The sequence below is a fragment of the Lagenorhynchus albirostris genome, chromosome 10 (genome assembly GCF_949774975.1).
Source record: "Lagenorhynchus albirostris chromosome 10, mLagAlb1.1, whole genome shotgun sequence".
Classification (NCBI taxonomy): Eukaryota; Metazoa; Chordata; class Mammalia; order Artiodactyla; family Delphinidae; genus Lagenorhynchus; species Lagenorhynchus albirostris.
In genome coordinates this window covers 12,891,736-12,916,486 of record NC_083104.1, presented here as the reverse complement: position 1 = coordinate 12,916,486, position 24,751 = coordinate 12,891,736, and positions in this window count along the sequence as shown.

Sequence of the window (24,751 nt, the reverse complement as noted above, 5' to 3'; positions counted from 1 at the left end):
CTCTATTAATATCTGTTGAAAACACATCATTCACCTTGGAAAAACGTGATACGATGGTAATTTATGAGTGCCTCTCTCTCTCTCTCTTTTATATCAGCCACTCTGGAAGGCAGCTATGCTAACCACCATACCACCAACACTTGGGCACATCAGTCCCTCTGGTTTAGGTGCTATTTGTGATTAGCAGATCTGGTTTAATGGAAACATGATCCCACCGATACAGGAAAGGAGTAAGAGAAAACAAGAAGTGCATACCTTAGAATCCTTCTCTATTGGGGAATCAGCACTTATACCGACTAACTGTATGCTTGCAAACTCTAACTGTTCTATAAAGTGCTAAAAAATGTTAATTCATGATTTTCCGAAGCTGTCATTTGTTCTCACTGGGTGGTCAGGAAGTGAAGTATGCAACATCAGCGGGTTGTTTCTCAGTGAGTCTTTCCTTTCATCAAGCTTGGAGCCCAGACAGGAAACAATATGCTCATTGCTCTACTGCCATTGCGGATTGTTCATTAGTTTTAATTATTTGCTAAGATCTAGAGGGAGCTATCAAGAAAAATTAAGCATGAATGGAAAGGCGAGGCAGACTTCTGTGATCATAAAAACATAAAGCATGTGGGATTATGGACTTTTTATGATTTACACTCAAACTTGAACTGAAGGGGGCATATGGCACAGCAGCATTTATTAAAAAAGCCTGGGGATTTATGATAAATCATAAGTTTTGTTGTAAAATAAGTGGCCTCTCTAATGTGTTTTTAAAGTCGATTTTGTGAGTATGTGTGGAGGAGTCCTTTCCTGATTCTGACCTTGCTAGAAAAATAAATTGAAAAGGTAGCATCTCATTGTTAGGAGGGAGTTTAAAGATGAGGCCGATGATGCAATATTTGAGTTTTCTCTAAGCAGTCCTACCAAACTCAGGCCATTCTCCAGTCGGGAGCAGCTTATTCCACTCTGGAAAGTTCAGGCATTCAGAACTTTGTTGCTCCCATACTTTACGTACTTCCTGACAGTCACAGTTTCATAAAATAACCCCAGTCTTCCTCCCATGGTATCCCTTCAAGTAAAGAAGCAGCTACTGAATCCTTTTACATTTTCTGAAAAGTTTAAGTTGACAGGCTCTGGAAATCAACTGCTCAGGTCCCATTCAGGGTTCTGCCACTTACCAGAAGCGTCTTGGGTGATTATTTAGCCACTGTGAGCCTCAGTTTCCTCCTTATGAACATGATTGTGAAGATTAAAATAACACTCACCTAAGTGCTTAACAGAGAGTTTGACAAACGGTAAGCGCTCCATAAGTGCTAGTTATTATTACTGATACTATGACTACGTTTCTTCCCACCTCAGAGTACTTGACTAGGAATGTTCCTTCCCCAAATCTTTGAATGTATGGCTCCTCCATCATTTAAGTGTCAGCTCAAGATGTCTTCCCAGAGGGTCCTTCCCTGACTTTCCACTTAAGAGTTGCCCTCCCAGGGATTCTCCTATCTCCTCATTTCCATTTTCCTCTGTGTTTTACTTGATAATCTTCTCCCTCTGCCACCAGAATGTAAGCTCCATGAGAATGGGCTGTTGTCTGCCTTGTTTATCCCCCTGAACTCTATGCCCAAAACCATGCCTGGAACATAGTGTACTCAAGAAATGTTTGGTAAATAAATGAAGGAGCCTCCAAGACTCTCTGAAGACCAACAGTAACTTTCAGGTTTTAATAATCCAGCTGGGATTCTAGGTCTCACGCCTTCTGACTCTCTTGAGGGTTAATTCCATGAGCCCTATAACCTTTGTCTCTATGGAAACAACTACATGAGACCAACGGCACCTTGCAGCTGTCCCAGTCGGAAACAAATTGTAGGCCATGAATACCTCAGCAAAGAGCCACAGAACAGATTTTCCTCACTATGTGACTAGAGGAGGAAAAGAGATCCTTACAGAGCTAAGCAATCTTAAGAGAAATGGGAAATTAAACCATCCATAAATACCTCTAAACTCTGCTGCTGACTCCATGGATTGGATTAGGCTACAATCAGGAACAGGTGCAGCAGAGTGTGTGTGTGTGTGTGTGTGTGTGTGTGTGTGTGTGTGTGTGTGTGTACGCACGTGAGTGTGTAAAATAAATATATAGACACAACATCTGTGGTTTGTCTAATGTCCTTTCTTTTAGGGAAAGCCCCAATCATTTCTTCTCTGTATATGTGGCTCTTGGTGGTGGTTTCCTTACCCACAGCTCAACGGCTGGACATGGGACCCAAGCCTAGCCAATCAGATTACTCTATTCTTCTCCTTTGTGATTGGTCAAGAGATATGAAACTGCATCATGCCGGGCCAATGAGAAACCTCTCTATGAATTCTCCTGGTGCTACCAGGAAATAGACTCCCTCTGCAATAATGAGAAGGATGTGAGCTTGGGGGCTTTCATGGTCACTGCATGAAGAGAACCTATCTGGGAAGAAAGCAGAATCTAGATATAGAGAGACAGAGTCATCAGTGTAGCCCCTAGATCCAGTTGTGCCTGAATCTAACACCTGGATTTCTTACTTAGGTGAACACATTATTTTCCATTTGTACTTAAGCAAATTTGAAATACATACTGTCACTTACCTCGGAAAGGGTGCTGAGGGAGCCAGCAAGTCCCACATGTCCTTATGAGACTCTTCCCTGAATTGCCCTGCTGTGCTGTGTTATTTTTCTGTCAACACCTAGTTTGGAGGCAGTTAGGACCACCCAAAACACAGCACTGAAGCTACTGTGAATCTTGAGCCCACACACCGTTGCCAAGACAGTACAGAAAATGTTATTAATAACAAGGTCTCCATTTCTATGGAGTTTTCTTCAAAAGATGCCAAAGAATCTAGTATATGTTTCTTTTCTCTTTACCATGTTCCTGTAATGGAGGAAGGAAAACAGACACTCCCAAGCTGTGTGACCCTAGGAAGTTATATCACATCTCAGAGCAACCATTTTCTTAAGTGTTAAAACAGAGGGAGGGACATGAGACAGGAATTTTCTATCTGACATTCATGGGACTGTGAGGCATAATGTGAAATCATCAGTATCTTGACTTCAGGGTTTTCCAAAATAAAATGTTGGTACTGAATACTACTGTCTGCAAATAGGGTCTAAGAAAATTGGTTCTAGGTCGTATCAGAATCTTTCAAGGTGAACTAGAAGCATGGAAAAATCACTCTCATGCTTCTCAAGCGATCTTTATCTAAAAGGAGCACAAGATGGACTGAAACAGTTTTAAGAGACCCACTTACTCTATTTTACTACCAACTTCTCTAGGGAAATGATATTGTAATTTTACCATAAACTTTGCGGCATAAGCCAGCATAATGTGCCCCCGAGTTAAGCTATGAATTACAGGTGTCCTCCTGGTTTCCTAAAGCAAATCTGACTCTGTGAAAGATGAGTTTATGTGACCCACACTTAGGAAGAATACATCTAATCCCTTCTTAAAGGGCTGTAATTCAACTGATAATCTGCATTCTGCCACTTTATTCAAAGCTCTTCGGGCTAGTGCAACTCAAACATGAACAAATAAGGAAGCACTGGACTAACAGGGCATTTGTGTCATCATACATGTGTACAATATTCATCAGCCCTTTGAACACTCAGTGTGTGTACAATTGGGAAATATTTTATATTTATAAGATATAGTTATTGCTTCAGGTTATAAAGCAACCCATTGGAAGTCCATGGGAGATATCAGAAAACATTTTAAGGAAACATTTAACTACCTGCTAATTGATAAAACAAATAGAATAAAAATTGCAGAGAGAGAGGGAGCTAGATGGGATTAATGAGGAAAAGCTTATTGGAAGAATTGGGCTTTACTATGGGATTTTCTAGAAGGTAGGGACTATGTATATATTTGGGAGTATTTGAAGGGTTGTATGTTTTTTATAAGGGTGGAAGGAGGCTGTTTATAAATGCGGGCCAGAAAACAGTATTATGAGGCATAACTGAAAAATATTTCATTTTACAACATCTAAAGTACCAGTGAAGAGACTAGGACACTCTCTTAAGGATTGGTGTCTCAGAATCAACAGCAGTAGCAGTTGTTAATTTTTTTAGTTAAAGTATGCTCAAATATTGCATGGAGCATACTTATACTAAAAAATTATAATTTGGGGTACTGAAATTAAAATTTAACAGGGCATTCTGTATTTACATTGACTAAATCTGGAAACTCTATTTAGAAGGATCTCAGTTGACGCTTACTGTTTTTATAAAAGAGGGATTACCAAGTGTTACAGATATTCCTGTCAACACCATATTGCACTTACTATGTGCCAGGCTTGATTCTGGCCACGTGACACATTTTCACTGATTTAATTCTTACAAAAACCTACAGGGAAGGTTTTAGCACTGCACCCTTTTTCCCAGAGGAAGAAACTGAGGCACAGAGGAATTAAGTAATTTGCCCAAGATGACCAGCTAGTAAGTGGCAGAGCCAGAATTTGAACCAAAGCAGTTTGGTTGCAGAATCTGTGCTCTAAACTACCATGTAATTGTGCCAGGTGAGGTATGTGGCCACATGGTGATCGGGAAAAACACCTCATCATGGCTCTTTTTTTGTTTTTTTTTCGGTACGCGGGCCTCTCACTGTGTGGCCTCTCCCGTTGCAGAGCACAGGCTCCGGACGCACAGGCTCAGCGGCCATGGTTCACGGGCCCAGCCGCCCCACGGCATGTGGGATCTTCCCGGACCGGGGCACGAACCTGTGTCCCCTGCATCGGCAGGGGGACTCTCAACCGCTGCGCCACCAGGGAAGCCCCATCATGGCTCTTTTAACATAGTGAGTGCTAGTGCTTAACTGTTGGCTCAGCCCTTAAAACCAAAAGCACAGTCCTGGGGAAAGAGCACTCCTGATCTTGACGAGAACCCCAGGCCCCGCTCCCTTGAGTCTGAACGCCATCTAGTAGTGCATTCAACTGTTTCCTCATCTTCCCATGCCTCCCAGCCACCCCCTCCTGACTCCCCCTAGGGCCCCCTCTGCCTCTCCCCGACTAGCTCATGACAGTCATTTTATGGTTGTATCACATGATGAAAAGGCAGCATTACAGTACACCATTGCTCTCATAGTAGGTGGGAGGGCCCTGCAGGAGCTGAGCAAGGGGATATGCCATCCACAGGCTTAATTTATTGCCAGGGATTCAAACACTCGCTAGGCTAAAAGCCCATTCCTTACGCGCTATTTTATATCTGTCAAGGTTTGTCCTCAAGATCAGCCGGGAGCTCCTGATATATTTTCAAAAAGGAGCAAATACCATACAAATCCAACAGATATATTCCAAGAATTCCAGTGAGAAGAATTATATCTATCACTTAAGGGTGCTTTCCAGCGAACTGATGCTCTAATTTGTACAACGTAAATGAAAGCAAATCATAAATATGCATTGTTAGCATATTTAAATATGATTAGGTCCCGGTACTGACTGATTTGGGCTTTTTGTATTATTCTATCAATCTGTGGAGCGTTCAAGCATTTTATTTCTAGTGAGACATTTATTTCAATACAGTGTTATAAAACCCTTCGTCCATTCCTACTTAAAGCTGAGGAATAAGCCTATTTGTAATGACTCTTACATGAGAACCATGTTGAATACTTCTCTATGGTAATCAGACATTACATGAAACTAGAAACAACAGGGGAGCAAAATCAGTCAACCATGGCAGAGGGATTGAGATAAAAATGACTCATTTGACTGGGTTGATTTGGGAAATTAATAACAACAGAGGTAACTACTAACCTGGGAGAGCCAGACTCTTGATCATTCTTTAACACTTTTAAACACAAAGTGCACAGAAACTCATCACTGCAAGGCGCAGGTCCGTGTGCTGCAGTCAACAACCACCCGGCTCAAGTGGCTCAAAACCCACATCCTCCAGATCAGTGGTTCTCTACTGGAGGTGACTTTGTCCCCAAAGGGACATCTGGCAATGGCAGGAGACATTTTTGGTTGTCCCGACTTGGGGCATGGATGCTACTGGCATGTAGTAGGTAGAAACCAGAGATGCTACTACACAGTCTACGACGCATAGGCAAATCCCGGCAACACAGAACTGCCCAGTCCCCAGTGGCAATAGTGCCAAGGGTGAGAAACCCAGGCCCTGGGCCCTGCCTCAGAGCTCTCAAGGTGGGTCGTGAGCACACAGGAAAAGAGGCAGTGGTGACAGGTCCAAGACAAATGGCCCTTCTCCCACTTCCTTTGACTGAGGTCTCTATTCTGCACAAAGTGCTTGGCAAATCCCTTCGTTTTTTTTCTCGCTCTATCTGCTCTCCAGCGCAGAGGCATAGATCACTGCCACCTGGCTGCCCGCTGCAAGACACCGCTGTGGGAACAGACAGATCAATGCATCAGAGAAAGGGCCACTCTAGACACAGCTGGCCAACAGGATGCTCACTGGGGACATTTAACCTGACTCTTTTCTCTGAGTCCTCAGCCCTTTGTTGTTTGGAGGTGCTTTGACCCTTTCTATTGAAGACACTTACTGAGGCAGCTTCTGGGGGTAAAACGTATAAGTGCATACGAAAGAATGAGATCATTGAACAGACTTGCTAAAACCAACTGCATCACATGCCCAAATACTGCCTGTTTATGCCTCAAGTAATCCTACGTACACTTCGCTTTATGTTGTGCAAAGCTGACAATGACCACTTTGCTGGTAACCGAAACAACAGAGCAAATTACCTACCAAAGCCACCATCACGTCCCCAAGAACTTGAAGTAATATTGTGTCCCCCGCCACCTTAGTCCATTAGACATCTGGCAGGTTTGGTAGGGGAGGATTTAGCACGCCTCAGATCATGCCATTTGGATGGCTGGCTTAGCTACTGTGTGAAACCCTCTTTCAAAAATCAAGCAACTATCGCCACTCCTTTATCTCACGTGATACAGACACTGCACTGTACTGTCCAGAGGAGTTACCCATTTTCCCAGCGACAATATTTAATCTCAGCCTGGATTTCCCAATATGCACCTTTCCCAGCTTCTCAAATGCTACACTCATTTTATTAGAAGCATGGGATTTTCAGAAACGCCCAATCCTATCCCCCCATTTTACGCCTTAGGAAACTGAAGCCTAATACCTTCCCAAGGTTACTTTGTAGATTGTTACTCTTCAAGATATTTGCTGCCCCTCTCTGTGCAATGGTTTTATGTCTTCACTTCTCCGCCATAGGCTTTTACCACGTTATTTACTTTGGCCAATGAAATATGAGTAGAAATGGCGGGTGCCGCTTCCACACAGGAATGTTAGGAAGCATCATGTGGTTCTATCACGTTCTGTACCGCCTTCTACAAAATAAGCAGCAGCATCCTGATTAGGGACTGTTTCTTCAGTGTGGGTTCCCGATCAAGGATGAAGCAAGGCAGAGCCACAGCCAACTTGAAACAATGCCATCAAGAAATAAAACTTTGCTGTTGTCAGCTGACAGGTGAGGCCCTTTGTTAATGCACCATCGTCAGCCTATACTGACTGATACAGTCACCCAGCTAGTTAATAACAGAGCTGCTTTAAGACCTAGCCCTTATTTCAGAGACCAGCTTTTTGTACCACAATGAACAAAATATAATTCAGCTATAATGAGCTACACAAAGAATAACATCCAACATTTGAGCAGAGAGGCCTCGGTTTTGAATATTTTGAGTTAGCCCGTATCCCAAAACTAATTGGAAAGTCTTTGCAGATTACCCACACCATGGATCGGCTGCATTTGTGGGAATAATTAAGGGCAAAATTCCTCAGCAACACCTAGCCCCAAAGTTTAGACTTTCCATAAACGTCTCTTTCAGAATATGCAGAAGGTAAACCTCACTTTACGCAGTACCAAACACAGCATGCTATTTAAAATCAAAGGAAAAAGCAAAACACAACAAAAACTCCTGAAATTCAGAGAGCATCAAACAAAAAATAAGACAGAGTGACACAAAAAAAGGAAGAAGAAAGAAAAAACACCTCCAGACACGGCACAGAAGTGTAAACAACATTTCGGTATATAAATTTACTGCATTATTTTCTAGTTAACGAGTTTTCAAATAAGCTAAGAACATTCTGGCAATGTCTTTACTTAACATTGTAATTTCACAAACTGTCAAGAATGAAGAACTCCAGTAGGGTAAATGAAGATATGCTTGAATTTTCTTAATTGCCACCTTGCTGAGGCTTGGAGCTCATTGTTCAGCTGTGTGACAGACGGTTCTAAGCACTGTCAGGCAGTCGCAGGGGAGACTGGGTTGCTATACAATGTGCCCATCTCATTACTGTGTTGCTGACAGCCCAGGCTGAGAAAGGAAACAACACTAGTTTCAGGAGTGGAGTTCCCGGGACCAGTGTGGCAGTGACTGACAAAGCAGAGGAGCTCTTGCTATTATTGCTGGAATGTTAGCTCTCCCCAGCCATCCACCCTGGGAGAAGTATGGGCTTGAAGGTAAAGACTCAGTGCCCTACACTGGGTCTCCGAATCAGCCCCCAACACACAGTACCTGGCACGTGGCGTGTTCTCAATAAGTGTTTGTTGAATGAATGAATGAACATCTCTCCTACTCAAGCTTATCAGCTCCTTCCTCTCCTCTCTCCACTTGCCAGAAGAAAGACTGAATAAACTTAATGACACGATGATAACAGAGTGTTCCAGTTTTTCACTTTGAGGCTCCAGCCCACACTAATTACCTCCACTCCCACCTTCATTCACTCTTTTGTACCCACTTCTCTAGTCCCACCAGTTCTGAACTCCTCTGAGAGATGAGCCTGCAGCTGAGTCAATTCTCAATCCTTCCTAGTGTTCAGCAAAGCATATTGTTCTTAGCAGGTGTCCTGTGTTTTAATTTTTAAAATGATGTTTTGTATTCCTAATATTTTGTGTCTCTGAAATGTTTTATACTTAAAAGAGAGACAGGATGAAAATGGAAAATGATGAACACAAAAGAATGAATTGCTGAAGGAGGGATTTCAGACACAAAGGTGGGAGAGTATTTCTTGGAATCTTACTTCCTATGAGAGTGGTTTTGAATCCTGTTTCACAGACTGGCTTTAGTGTAGGGTATGCATTCTCAGCGCGGGTGATATTGTTCCCAAGAGGGTGAAAATTGGTTCTTGGGGGCTGAAAAAATTCTCATATTTTACAATGGTTGGTGACCCTTCCAAGGGCCATAATACATACACATACAGTATATCTGTTATATTAAAATTTCATGGGGTTTTATGATTAGGAAAAAATTGTCTAAAAAGACTCTGTGGGGGAATGGGAAAGATAATGAAAACAAGGTTAAGAAACACTGGTTTGTAAGGATGCTTTTCCCAGCCCAAAGGAAAGTGGGTTGTGTATATTATTATGCATGTATGTATATATATCTGTATAGCATAGGTAAGATAGATAATCCGTGCAATTTTGCTAATAGGACTTTTGGGGAAATAGCTAGCCTTTTTTTTAAAAGATATTGCCTTTCTTAGCAAATTGAACATTAGATAACTGTTGATATCTGCATTTAAAGGATGCCTCTGGTTATTTTATTCCAAAAATCCGTAAGTCATTATTTTGAACAATGGACAACATAATCCATGTGTAAAATGAGTCCTGTCAAATATTTAACAAAGCAAGTAGTCTTAAAGTCTGTGAAGAGAATTACCTCAGTCCCAGAGAGAATTTCTGAAAGAGATCACATTTCTGTAAGACCGCGTACAGGGGTTGAGTTAGTCATACTGTTCAGTTCAGAGTAAATGACTGCTGACTGTCTGGGCTGTTTGCTTGAATCATTAATTCCTTAAGTCCACCCATACTCCACACCCATGCTTCCCTCCCTCAACATTTCAATGTGTTAATGTGCATTCTATTCGATATATTATTACAAAATGTGTACTGCTGTTCTATGTGCATGCGTTTTCAACTTCTGTACATGGCACTGTTAGATATCTTATTGTTTCTTCTTTCTATTTTTACTATGTTTTAAAGATCTCTCCAAGTTGTTCTACTGCTTACTCTCCTGCAAAATCCTCCTGGATGTGTGTCCACAGTGATCAATCCACCACTATCCTGAAAACGCACACCCAGGTTCCATCCGAATCCTCAGTAACCCAAATATCCCGTCAATGCGGGTCAGAGTTTCCTGGGATGTGTCCCAGGTGGAGACTTTCCAGATTCAGCCTGAAGATGCATAAACCATTAAAAAAACTTTTTTTTTTTACATCATTTGCCATAATCATATGAATTTTCTACTGCTTAGCAATACTTTATATTTCTGATATATTCCAGTTGATTATGATATATATTTATACTTTTTTTAAACAAATTTATTGGAGTATAATTGCTTTACAATATTGTGTTAGTTTCTGCTGTATAAAAAAGTAAATCAGCTATATGTATACATATATCCCCATATCCCCTCCCTCTTGCGTCTCCCTCCCATCCCTCTAGGTGGTCACAGAGCACTGAGCTGATCTCCCTGTGCTATGCGGCTGCTTCCCACTAGCTATCTACCTTACGTTTGGTAGTGTATATATGTTTATGCCACTCTCTCACTTCGTCCAGCTTACCCTACCCCCTCCCTGTGTCCTCAAGTCCATTCTCTACATCTCCCTCTTTATTCCTGTCCTGCCCCTAGGTTCTTCAGAACCTTTTTTTTTTCTTTAGATTCCATATATATGTGTTAGCATACGGTATTTGTTTTTTTCTCTTTCTGACTTACTTCCCTCTGTATGACAGATTCTAGGTCCATCCACCTCACTACAAATAACTCAGTTTTGTTTCTTTTTATGGCAGAGTAATATTCCATTGTACACATGTGCCACATCTTCTTTATCAATTCATCTGTCGATGGACACTTAGGTTGCTTCCATGTCCTGGCTATTCTAAAGAGTGCTGCATTGAACACTGTGCTTCATGACTCTTTCTACATTATGGTTTTCTCAGGGTATATGCCCAGTAGTGGGACTGCTGGGTCGTATGGTAGTTCTATTTTTAGTTTTCTGAGGAACCTCCATACTGTTCTCCATAGCGGCTGTACCAATTTACATTCCCACCAACAGTGCACCAACAGTCCCACCAAGAGGGTTCCCTTTTCTCCACACCCTCTTCAGCATTTATTGTTTGTAGATGTTTTGATGATGGCCATTCTGACCAGTGTGAGGTGATACCTCATTGTAGCTTTGGTTTGCATTTCTCTGATCATTAGTGATGGTGAGCACCTTTTCATGGCCTCTTGGCCACCTGCATGTCTTTAATGGCCCCCAAAGGTATCCAGTCCTAATCCCTGCAACCGGTAAATATTACCTTATATGGAAAAGGGATCTTTGCAGATGTAATTATGTTAAGACTCTTGATATGAGGGAGGAGATAATCCTAGATAATTTAGGTAGGTCCACAATGCAATCATAAATATCCTTATAAAAATGAGGCAGAGGAGATTTCAGACGTACAGAAGAGGAGAGCAATGTGACTACAGAGGCAGAGATTGGAGCGATGCATCCATGAGCCAAGGAATGCTGGCAGCCACCAGAAGCTGGAAGAGGCAAGAATGAATCCTCCTCCAGAGCCTCTGGAGGGAACATGGCCCTACCGACATCTAGATTTTAGCCCAGTGAGACTGGTTTCAGACTCTGGCCTCCAGAGCTGTAAAACAATCAATTTCTGTTGTTTTCAAATGCCAAATTTGTCATAATCTGTGTTTTTTTCCTTGTCATAATTGTTAATAGCACAGGAAACAAGTACAAACACAGAAGTTTGTTTCTATTTAGTTTGGAACCAAAACCCTAATACAATCTACACTTTCTTATTACTATTTATTACTACTGCATGAGAGCTTGTTACACGTGAAGAATCTCAGGCTCCGTATCTCCAGAATCAGAATTTGTAATTCATCAAGATTGAAGGTAATTTGTATACACTTTCAAGTTAGAGAATCACTGCTCTAAATTAGAGTCTGCAGCCTTCTGGTGAGAAGCTGGCTTCTCACTTGTCGGCAGGTGTGAGGTCACCATTTGGTGGAGGGCAAGTGTTGCATTGACAGGCTGGTGAGAGCCCTATGAACGCCTGAGAGTGGGGTTACACTGTAGGTAAAATCCCTCTCACACTGGAATCGGAACACATGTTAGTGAGGAGGAATGTGTAAATGGCAACTACCTTGGAGCTGGATCAGGAGAACTTCAAGATTCTTTCAGATGGTGCTCAAATACCTAAAAATGATTCTGATATTGACAGGACCAAATCACACATTTTTTGTTATTCTAACAATTAACAGAAAGAAATTTCTGAAAGTCAGAGCTACCCCTAGAGAAATGAGGTACTCATAGCACCGCAGGTGACACACCGACAGGGATGTAGCAAGGACACAAGCTTTAAATGCGACAGGAGTGACCAGGTGACCTTTGCCATCCCTTTCAGTGGAAAGCGTGTATTTCTATGATTCCTGAACACCACTGAAAGTCATAGGTACACTTTTAACAACGGTTTTTAACAAAGCAAAATTGCTGAATTACGGTATCTACAGCCAAGGAAGGACTCATTAAACAGTTTGGATGGATTCCAAAAGCTGTGCAGGACTGTTTTCTGACCTATAGAAAAACCCAGCAGAAGAAATTTACATGTCAACTCCTGCTTTAATAGGCAACGGCAAACTTCTGGAGTCAACAACACAATCTATAAATGTGGATGGGAGCTAATTTTTAATTGGCACTTTCTCTTGCACCTGCCATAGGAGTTGCACACATTTATCAACAAATTGAAAACGCTTACTTGGTATTTGCAATCCTGTTCCTTTCACATGCAATCAACACTACTCAAATTAGTGTCCCTCCGAATACTCAGAAATATTTGGAGTGAAGAAAAGATCATTTTACACTTGGCTAGTTGGGGAGGACCTCAGGGTTACAGTTCTAAATCTTTCACTCTACAAATGAAAAACAAAACCCTCTAAAGTTAGAATACTGATGCCAGTGCTTCCGCTTTCAACTCTCAATAGTATTGGAAGTTTCTAGAATGATATGGACATTCTAGCAGGGACATGAGATGTGAGTAGAAACTTCATGAGGGGAGGAGATGAAGAAGTTAGAGCAAGAATCTGAATTGCCTATATTGAAGAGTGTCCCTCCAAATTTCATGTCTACCTACAACCTCAGAATGTGACTTATTTCCTTATTTGGAAATAGGACTTCCAGATGCAATTAGTTAAGACAAGAACATACTGGATTAGGGTCAACCCTAAATCCAGTAAGTCCTGCCCTTATAAGAAAGCCATGTGGAGACACAGACCCACACAGAGAGGAGAACACCATGTGAAGATGGAGGCAAAAATTAGAAAAATGGAGCTACAAGCCAAAGAATCCAAGGATTTCCAGCAACCACCAGGAGCTAGGAAGAGCCAAGGCAGGCTTCTCCCCTTCAGTATTCAGAAGAAGCACCACCCTGCCAACACCTTGATTTCAGACTTCTGGCCTCCAGAATAAATTTGGTGAGATAATAAATTCCTATTGTTTTAAGCCATCCAGTTTGTGGTACTCTGTTATGGCAGCCCTAGGAAACTAGTAACTTTCATCCCAATTTATCGTGAAAAATGATGGTAATGATGCTCAGGTAGGTTTCATTATTATCTTCATTTGCACTCACTTGCCCAAGGAACCAGAGCAAGTGGCTGAGCCAGGATTTGAAGATTTGTAATTCCGAACAGGGTTCTTGCCCCTCACGACCACATTCAACTGCCTCCCAGTGATGATGACTGATTTTTTTTTCTTTTTTTTTTGATGATGACTGATGTTGATGATGTCTCCCAAATTCACTGCTCTTAGAGTCAACTGTGCCCTCTCTCTGCTTCACTATCACTTAACTACTCCTTGAGTGTGAATCTAGAACTATCAGGCAAATGACCAATTACTCAACAACTTCATCAGCAGAAAGCAAATAAAAATTTTTGCAGCAGGAAATTCCTGCAATCAACCATTAGGCCTCATGATAAAATGGGGCCTAACTGATTGGTTGTAATCAACTGGCCTAATTGATTACATTGATTAAAACTGTATTCAATGCCATCTTGTTGTCCAAGATGCAGTTGATCTGATTAAATGGTCTTATTACTGAGAGAAGAGAGACAGATGGCACATGGGAAAACTTATTTTTTTTTTACAGGTGGGAGCATGTTTAAGAGCTACCTTGAGGGAGCTGGGTCATATATTCAGTCATATTTTGAATCTAATGGAATCATAGATATTTCACAAATGAGGAAACTGAGAACTAGAAATGAGAAGGGTCTTATCCAATATTAGAGGCGAGCTAACTAAACATTTGGGGTTGGAACACAGGTTTCCTGACCACTAGTCCAATGTTCATGATATTCACCCTTCCATCCACCCATCTACTCTTTTGTTGATATGTCCAATCATCCATCATCCATCCATCCATTTATCCATCACGCACCCATCAAGTAATTATAAAGCATCTGCTAAGGATAGCTACTGGAGATACAAGGATAAAGGGACACTATCCCTGCTCTCAAGAGCTCCATAACACATGATATTCGAACATTTGTTTCACCATTTAAGAATTTCCCGAAACAGAGGGTTAGGAAAGCAGACACGGAGGTTAATCTGAGAGTGTGTTGGCTGTCCAAAACAGTTCCAATTCCAGCACCTTCTACATCTGACCTACAGTACCCATATTTCCCCTTTCCTAATTTTTTGAAATCAGGTGACCAGTTTCAGGAAGATACAGTTACTGCAAAATGACCAAGAAAAGAACAAACATCATGGGCTCTGTTTGCAAGATGTCATCATGGAATTAGCGTGTGGTATTTTTGGGGTTTTTTTTAGCCCACTAAGTCGTCATGCATTTCTACATGTATGCACTTTTAAATGGGGTCTGTTTCATGTTATACAATGAAAAAAGTCTGAGAGAAGTGTTGTTACAGAGGAACTTCATCATATGACCACATTCAGTGATGCAGTTGTCTTTTATTGTTCTCTTTCCACTTCCTCCCAACTGTGCAGGGATATTTTTGTATTGAATGTCAGCACGGGAGAGGGGCTAACAGCTTGGCTTCTACGAGTCAGGATAATTTGGATTCCAGTCCTGCTTCACCTGCTGACCACAGGTAAAATATTTAATGATTCTGTGCCTCAGTTGCTTTAACTGTAAAGAAGAATTGATGAAAATACTAGGTCCACGGTTGTAAATATTAACTAAGTTGATACACGTGAGCATTTAAATCATGGTAAAGTTATTAAAAATACCTACTGCTCTAATATATGTTAATCTTATAATGGTTAGTCACAACAAAAGGAGCTCATTTAAGATACAAACCCGCTATGGCATCCATTGTCTGAATATATTTTGTACCATGACTCGGTTTTTATTTACACGGGGAGTGTGTTACTCGGCCATTCAGTGCCTCTACCTGTCTGACATATTCTTCGTGGCAGATACCATAAGGGTAGGAAAGTCACTGAGAGAGCTCAAAAGACAGGGCTTTGAGTGGTGGATCTTCTGTTTACTGCTTGTGGCAAGTTATTGGTTCATTAAGCCAGAAGGGACTTGTGCAGTGATCTGGTAGCAGTGTCTTCTCTACAGACGAAAACACTAAGATCCAAAGGGGCTCATTCCTTACAATTAGATTTTAACAAATGATTGTGCCACTAAGAGAAATGGGGATTGTGTGAATGACAAGTTTTGGAGGGTGAAAGAAAAAAAATTGACTAAAGGTAAGCACTGGATACAGAACAAAGGTTTGCTTATTTTTCACAACAAAATAAGCAGGTTAACTATCTTGTACAAATAAAGCTTGATTAGTTACAAATGTTTATGTATTTGTTCACATACTTAGTAATATTTATTTCTTTAAAAAATTTGGAGCAAACTGAATCACTTTGCTGTACACCTGAAACTAACACAACACTGTAAATCAACTATACTACCAAAAAAAAAAATTTTGGAGCAAATTTGACCAAATCTTATATTTGTTAAATCTAGATGATGAGTTTTTGTTATGTTATTATCTTTCTCATTCTGTTGTTTTAGTAATGTTATAATAATCAAATTTATTTTAAAATAAAGATTTCACACAGTGGATGATAAAAAAAGAAAAAAACAAACAAAAAAACAAAGGGGCTCAGACGTGTTCAAGTTCACACAGCTAATTAGTGGCAGAACTCATTCACTTTAAACTAAGTCTTTCTTCCCTCAACACAGACTAGAAATGTTTCACTCCTGGCATCTAAATTCCTCTACTCTGGGGTCAAATTGCCTGGATTCAAAGCTCCACCCAACCTCTCACTAGGCATGTAAGCCAGGGCAAATGACTTATCCTTTATGTGCTCTAGTCTTGACCTATAAAATGGGGAAAAAATTAATGATCTCATAGTGATTTTGGAAAAGATTCAATAATATAACCTAGAGACAATACTTAGCACACTATCTGGCACTCTATTATTATTATTATTGTAGGTTTAAATTATATCATTTGTCTTCAATTGTAAGAGTTTTGATAAACGCAAGAACTTTGAATCCTTCATATTTTCAAAACAGATTACTGAATAAAAGATCTTGGGACTTCCCTGGTGGCGCAGTGTTTAAGAATCTCCCTGCCAATGCCGGGGACACGGGTTCGAGCCCTGGTTCGGGAAGATCCCACATGCTGTGGAGCAACTAAGCCGGTGCACCACAACTACTGAGCCTGAGCTCTAGAGCTGGTGAGACACAACTACTGAGACCGCGCACCTAGGGCCCGTGCTCCACAAGAGAAGTCACGGCAATGAGAAGCCCATGCACCGCAACGAAGAGTAGCCCCTGCTCGCCGCAACTAGAGAAAGCCAGTGTGCAGCAACAAAGACCCAACACAGCCAAAATAAATAAATAAATTTAAAAAACAAATCTTAATTTCACTCATTAATTTATGTATTAATCAAATATTTACTGAATACCTATTATCTTCTAGGCACTGTTTTGGGTACTGGGATATAGCAAAAAATACACTTAGCTCCCTAAGAGTACAGTGACAGGGACAATAATAAAATAATAAATAAGTAAATTACATGTGTATTAGAAGGTGCTATAGAGAAAAAAACAGAAAGGGGACAGGAAAACAGTAGGGATGAAGGGAACTGAGCAAGAGAGTTGACATTTTAAATATGGTAGCCAAGGAAGGTGACATTTAAGAAATATGTAAGGAAGGGGAGGGAGATAGGCAGGTAGATATCTGGGTGAAGTATATCCAAACAAAAAGAAGAGCAAATGAAAAGCCCTCGAGGCAGTAGTGTGCCTCACATGTCACTGCAATAGCAAGGAGCCCGATGCGGTTGGAACAGAATGAGCGTGCAGGACAGAAGTAGGCAGTGAGACAAGAGAGGAAACTGGAGCCAGGCCATGAAAGGCCTGTAAGTTATCACAGGGACCTTGGTTTTTCACCTTTCATGAGTTATAAGCCATTGGATGGTTTGAAGCAGAGGAGTGTATAATCTGGCTTATAGTTTAATTGATTATCTAACTGCTTCTGTGTTGAGAATAGACTAGAGGATTCAAGGGTGGGAGCAGAGACACCATTGAGGAGACATGACACAGACAGTGCTACGTGTTGACCCAAACAGCTTCATTTTCCTCCTAGTGCACAGGAAGACTACATTTTCCAGCTCCTTCTTTTTTTTTTTTTGAAAAAGAATATGACTTTTATTTTCTGAAGAGAATAAACAAAAACGATGCCATTGATTCTACCAAAATTTGTTCCTCTTGATGACTTGAGATTTCAATATATATCAGAAAAACTTGACTGTGGCCTAGCATTCTGGCTAGTGTTCAGACTCTCATGTTGTGAAACTTCATGAGAGAGTGCAAACTGATAGGGGTATTACATTTATTCCCACTTTGCAATTGTAAGACCATTAATTAATAGCTGATTTTATAACCATTCATTGCCTCCAGAAGGCCGGTACTTTTATCTATCATGGACCATTCAAAAACAATCAGTCATAACGTACAAATAGAAAGTAATTTGTTTGTAACAGCAAGAACAGTTTCTATCCAACAAAATCCTGTTTCTGTTTTTCCAGCAACCTGTAAAAATATTGCTGAATATATGCAGAATGAATGAACTGTTAATATGAATTTCATATTTGTATTACCTTGTGAATTTCACATTTTCAGAAATTGGTTATTCACCTTTACAGCCTTCGCTTTCAGCAAGAGGAATGTTAGGCCTATTTAGGATGAGGAAACTGAGGTTCAGAGCTGTTGCATGGTTTACATAAAGCTACAGAGTTCGCAAGCGACAGAGCCAATAATAAAACTAATGTCTTTTGTACTAAAGGAAGGTATCTGACTGCCAAATAGCTCCTTTGTATCTGGGTATCTGAGCCATATGCCCAGTTCAAGACAACAGAATGTGAGTAGAAGAGATATATGTATATTCCTTCCAGGCCTGGCTCCTGAAAGATCTCATGCCTTTAGATGTTCTCTCTTTCTACTTTCTGTGGGGCTGGAAGTTAACTATTGAGTAGTAAAGACGTGATGGTAGCAGCATGGATCCCCAAGGCATCACTTTAAGGGGAGCTACCCAAACAATGAGGTGAGTGAAAAATAAACTTTTATTACACTAGGCCACTGAGGGATGGGGATGTTTGTTACAGCACCTACAGAGCTTCACCCTGACAAATACAGGAGGGTAACACAGTAAGTCAGGCAAGAGATCATGACTTGGATCTAGGACTGAGCAGTGACAGTTGTCAAGAGTGGTTGGAACCTGGATATATTTTGAATGTAGTGGCTACCAGATTTTCTGACAGATCTGAAAAGGCATGTGAGAAAGAGTCAGGGATAACACCCAGGATTTTGGGATGAACAATTAGAAGGACAGAGCTGTTGTTAATTGAGACAAAGAGGACCACAGGAAGAAGAGGTCTATAGGTGAAGAGACTGCAAGGCAAAAGGAGATCAGGAGGTCAGCTCTGGCCATGTGAGGTTTGAGATAATTATCAGACATGCGAGTAGAGATGCTGAGTAGTAAGTTACACAACTCTACACAAGGGTGGGCTGGAGTTAGTTGGCACAAGCTATGAAAACCAACTGTAGAAATTCCAAGAGATTTATAAACAAGTTATTAAACTACTGGTAGCTTGAAATCAGTTGTGGTAGGAGTATTTATGCCACATAAATGCGTAAATGCCCATGTCACGCCTTTTGGTTTTTTCCCCAGGCAGCTGGTTGTTAAATATTCACTAGCACCCCATTAGGTATAAGAGTTGAGGGAAGAGGTCAGGTTTACAAATGGGATTATTTCTTTAGGACTTTTCCCTCACAAGACATCTTACAAACCTACCTCAAGTGTCAGAAACATCTTTCATTTAATGCTATTTTCTTGGCCATATTCTATTAACCAAAGCTTTTTTTAGACAATACATACACAACCCACTTATATGGTTCACTCTGTGTTCACAGCTATTACACACTGAAAATAAGTATCTTAATTCTATTTTCTACTGTATTTAAGGCAACAAATACAAAATTAAATAATTTCAATTTTAAATCCCAGAATGTACTTATACATCTTTGCTGAAATTTCCCATATTTATAATACCCCAAATATTCCCATCTAAATAAGGAGTCCACCCTCCACCCCCGCCCCGCACTGCAATGAACACAACAATCTCTTCTAACCTCTGATTAACCAACTGTAAAATAAGGATTGTATTTTCCCTGCCTACACCACCAGATAATTGTGAAGATCAAATGAGATAATGCACATAAAAGAGATCTGTCAAATGTAAGCAAACAGAACAGATGTTTATAGATCTAAAATAAAATGACAAAGAGTCTCTACATTGATTGTGGTCTTCAGAAGATTTATTAATGCATTTTGTGGATGGCTAGGTACCATTCAGAGCCAATCAGGTTGATACGGACCGACTCTTCTAGAACTTCAAAATAGGTTGACACATAATGGAAATTGATCGGGAAGGACTCCATGACAACTTATATTGAACGTATGCAAGAGGAATGTAAGAAAATGCTTTCTTATTTCTTCACTTCATTACCTTCCTCACCCTGGACATATCCTCATTCCTGGAAAGGAATCTGATTTTCTTTCAAGGAAAAGATGATAGCAAGAATGAATCTCATTTTGTGACATCAGTATTATGTTTTTGCCTTTAGCTTTTAAACAATGTTTGTTGAAGAAGATGCTTCTCTCAATATTTTAATTCAAACTGAGTTCAGCTAAGAGGGGAAAGATAGTGACATAAAATAGTTATATATGTTTATGAGATGAAGTGAATAAAATTATTTCTTTATCATTGATTCCATTGTAGAACTGACAATATAGTCCCAACAAATGGGATCTCCAATATTTCAGGCCTTTTAGTTTTTTATTAAAAATGGCAAATTTGAGCATTAATAAATGAGAACACTTATTTGAATACCTCAATATAAATTAATTGGAGATGTCTATAAATATAAAATGTCATAGGGGATTTTTATGTGTTTAAGTGTCTTTCAATGCACTTAGCCTTGTATGCACCATGGTATCTTTGTTTATGCTGCTGAAGCTTTAAGAAAGGGATTAGGTAAAACATAGAGGATGTGTAGCACATAAAGTAGGAACTATTGTCTGCTCAGTTTGCTACTTTATTTACATGAAACTTCTCTAGGCAACTTAACCTTTAGTTTAAGTAAGTGGTGGCGCTAAGATCAGAACCCCGGTACTTGATCACCCTGTTATCTTGCCACTGCAAAGGTACAGACGTCAGCTCAGTTTTAGGGAAAATATTTACCAATCAGAGGTTTTGAAGGCTGCCCTCATGGTGATGAATTCCCTGATAGTGGAGATTTACCAGCTGACTTGCTAGGTGTGATGAGGCTGGTCCTCCTAAGGTGAGACAGAGCCAACACTGTATCATAGCTCTACTATTTCCTCCACCTAGGTGGGGCTGGAGGGCAGGACACAGCTACAGCAGGGTCCAGAGGAACCAAAGCATGAATGGAGAGCATCCAGGACTTATTTCGCAAAAGCGTTAAAGGCTCATGGTGGGGTTGGGGCAGGAGTGAACTCAGAGTTTGGCAAGATGGAGCACATCAGTGGGAACACTGAAGTCAGGATCAATAGATGTGATTGTTGAATGGGAAGAGCCACTATGCTTTAATCAACATGAATCTTCTCAGACCAGAGGCATTTATCCCTTAATAAGACCTCAAATAGAGTTGGCAAACGAGGTTTCCAGAATGGCCTGAATGTTTATTCCAGAGCTCTTAGAGCGTGAATTCATGCTTAGCCAAGTGCTGGGCTTCATGACCTACGCAGCTGCTACAAACTCAGATAACCCAGCTAATTTAGGGAGCCTAGTAAGGTCTGGACCACTGGGAGAGGCTGCTTTAAGGCACAACAGTTTTTGATGGAAACCCAAGAAGTTGACCACACATACCTGGATTAGTTAGTAGTTGATTAGCAATGAAATGTTTCCTAATACAGCACTAGTATCCTTTGGGAATAAAAAAAAGTTGGTTCCTGTTTGAACCACACCAGACTTTTGACTTCTTTCAAATCTTCTCAATGGATGCATTTAGGATCATCCCTTTAATTCCTCCCTCAGCGCTTCTCTAATCAGCGAACACATGGAACTGCCATTCATGCACAGAGACAGGGAAATCAGCCTGGCAGCCCCGACAATGGTTTGCACAAGCTGGCACAAGACTACATGACTCATGAATAGCAGGCACATTTGGAAGGCGGAGAATCACAACGTAAGTAGTCCTGTAGTCACGGGGAACTCATCATTTCTTACGGCAAGCTTCTCTTGTCTTTTCTCAATTATGCTTTATGGGCACTTATCTCAAAATTTAATTGAATTGGTTGCTTCACAGATGGGCTTAAAGGATATTTCAGTTTCCAAGCACGGGAGACAAAAGAATGACTGGTACTGTTCTCAAATTAGAAGCCATCAGAAAGGGGAAGTTTTTAGCGGGTTTGAAAGAATTTAACCACGTTTGAGCATGGTATGTTTCCTGTGCATCAGGAGGATTTAGTCCTCAGTGGGGGGAAGAGAAAGAGAGGCTGAAGCTAGACTGGGGATCAGGTCTGTCTGTTGCTGAAGAGAGGCTGTGAGTCTCAGTCCTGCTGGTGAGAGCTACAGAGGTGATAAAAGGAAGGAGGGCTCTTAGAGAAGTGAGGTGAGAAGCCCTGGAGGGAAGAGAAGGAGGCTTCAGGGAGGACTGGAAACTGGGAAGAGGGAAAGCCAGCTGGTTTCCTTCTGCACCATAACCCCCTGGCCACATAATTAATTGTGTTTAAGTTAATACTTATACTAACTGCAACACTAACCCCAATCCAGTCCCAACCCAAATATTAACTCAATGGAAGCCCAATTATCTGGTAGTCTAATGCTGAAACCTCTTAAATAACTGTCCTGAAAAGATTTTACAATCAGTTGCAGTCTATGAGATTACGCTATTGTAATAACCAAACAATGATTTGCCTTGGGCTGAATAATCTCTGGTGCTTATTTTATGCAGGTTTTACATGAGGTATTAAAATTATCCCCAATTTATGGATGAGGAGTCTGAAGCTTAGAGGGGTTAAATGACACACCTAAGGTCAGACAATTAGCTTCTGGGGAGTGAGCTGGGATTGAACTCTGACATTCAGTTCTGGAACAGTTGGTGAGGATGTGACAGATGGCCAGAAATGGGCCCTCAGTAACGAAGACTGTACGCTGAGGGCTTACCAGTACCCCAGGTGCCATGTTAAGAGTTCCTTTGCACTGCCTCATTTAATCCACCCAATAATATACTGTGATTTGGCACTAGACTAGCCTCCTTTATCGATGAGAAAACCAAGACCCTTAAAGGCAAAGTTAATTGCTCAAGAGAGCTTCTTTCAAAATCAGGGTTGAGGCTAGCACTCACATTCAGAGCTGCTGGACCCCAGAGCCCCACCTACTGAACTACACACAAAAACATTTTGACATTTTTGAAGAAGAGGTGAGAACCACATGGGCCAGATGGGAGGTGAAGGCTACTTGTATTTCACAGTCCTACTTGCTGCACTGCAGGTTATCAACAAGTATTTTAAAACCAGTTGAGTCAAATGGGTCAAACCACAGAAAGAGAGACTTTAATGAGACATGAAGACAAACAGAAAACTGAACAGTGAGACCAGTAGCCTGCGGGAAGCAACTTTTCAAAAACAAGAATAAGTGCATCTTCAGACACAGGAGTTTGGTGAACCAAATCACTGGTTTTCAACTCTGTTTTTTTGCTATTTTAGAGGCACTTTAAAAAAAAAATACTGATGTATGGGACTTCACTCAAGATCAGTTAAATCACAGTCTCTGGGAATAAGCCCTGAACGGTATTTTTTTAAACCTCTTCTGGTGTGTCCAGTGTGCAGCCTGAATTAAGAACTGCTAATCTTCCCAGTAGAGGCCCCTTTCAACCCCGGGGTGCCTTGAGCACTCTTTGAAAACCCTTAATTGTTTTGTTTAATATATATTGCTCCCCTAAAACCCAAAGTGAAGACTATGTAAGCCATATGTCCTTCCCCTTCCAACAAAGACACTGAAGTATGAAGGTGACATATAACTTTCTCAAATTCTAGCATGTGCCAGGCTTACCTGGAGGGCTTCTTAAAAGACAATTTGCTGGGCCCCACCCCCAGAGCTTCAGGTGTGGCTGGGGCCTGAGAATTTGCATTTCTAACAAGTGTCCAGGTGATAATGATGCTGCTGGTCTGAGGACCACAATTTGAGAACCACTTTCAAGTAGGGTTTAAAGGGAACGTGGTGAAAAAGAATACACTTATTTTTTGTCATCCTTATCAGTGTAACATATTCAAAGGAAGGTTTACGCCTAGTGGTGGAATTTCTGCATCAAAAGGTATCATTGACGGCTCTCTTCTCATCTGATCCCCATTTACTGTCATTTCTAACTCCTGCTTTTCAGAAGTTAAGTCAATCTGTTGCTGAACTGAAAGATCTTGTCTGATTTGTCACTTAGGCAAGTTTATTTTGGTATCCTAGAGAAGTCAAAAAGTAGCCAAAATCAATCAGATCCTTTACTTTCCCATAGTCACTTGGCAAAGTTCTCACACTTGGGGCTGGGCAGAATCTCAAACCCACTATGTTATTATATGTTATATAAAGTGATTTGTGTTTATGACCAAGAAACTAAGTAACGGGGTGACGAGGAGGAAAAGCCAACTCTGATCTGAGGTGCTACGGAGGAAGTCTTCCAAAAACCATCATGATTGGATTCAAGGGCTACCATAGAAGAGCATTCTTCCAGTGCGTCATACAAAACCAGGAAAACCTGAGAGGTGGTGAGAGCATCTGATGTTTGTGTTAACTGATTCTGTCTGGTCTACACATCCGTCTCACCCCACTCCCCTAAATAATTGTTTCCCTTAATTTAAAGGGTCCACCCTCGTTTCTGACCAGCTTTCCCTGGGTATAATTTTCTGGTCAGTCTGGGAGTTAAAAGACTGGCTCTTTATTAGTGGACTGAGTTAATATAAGTGTTTAATTCCCAACTCACCAGCACCCAGATTAAAAAAAACCATATTATTACTCAAACCCTAGAAGCCTACATTCTATCTTCTTCTAGGGATTAAGCCTATCCACAGGTAACCACAACCTAACTTCTTACACTGCAGATTAGTTTTGTCTATGTTTGAACTTTCTTTATATTACTGGAATCATGCAATGTATATTCATTTGTGCCTGGCTTCTTTCACTCAATATTATGTTTGTGAAATTAATTCATAAAAGCATCAGGAGTTTGTTTTCAATG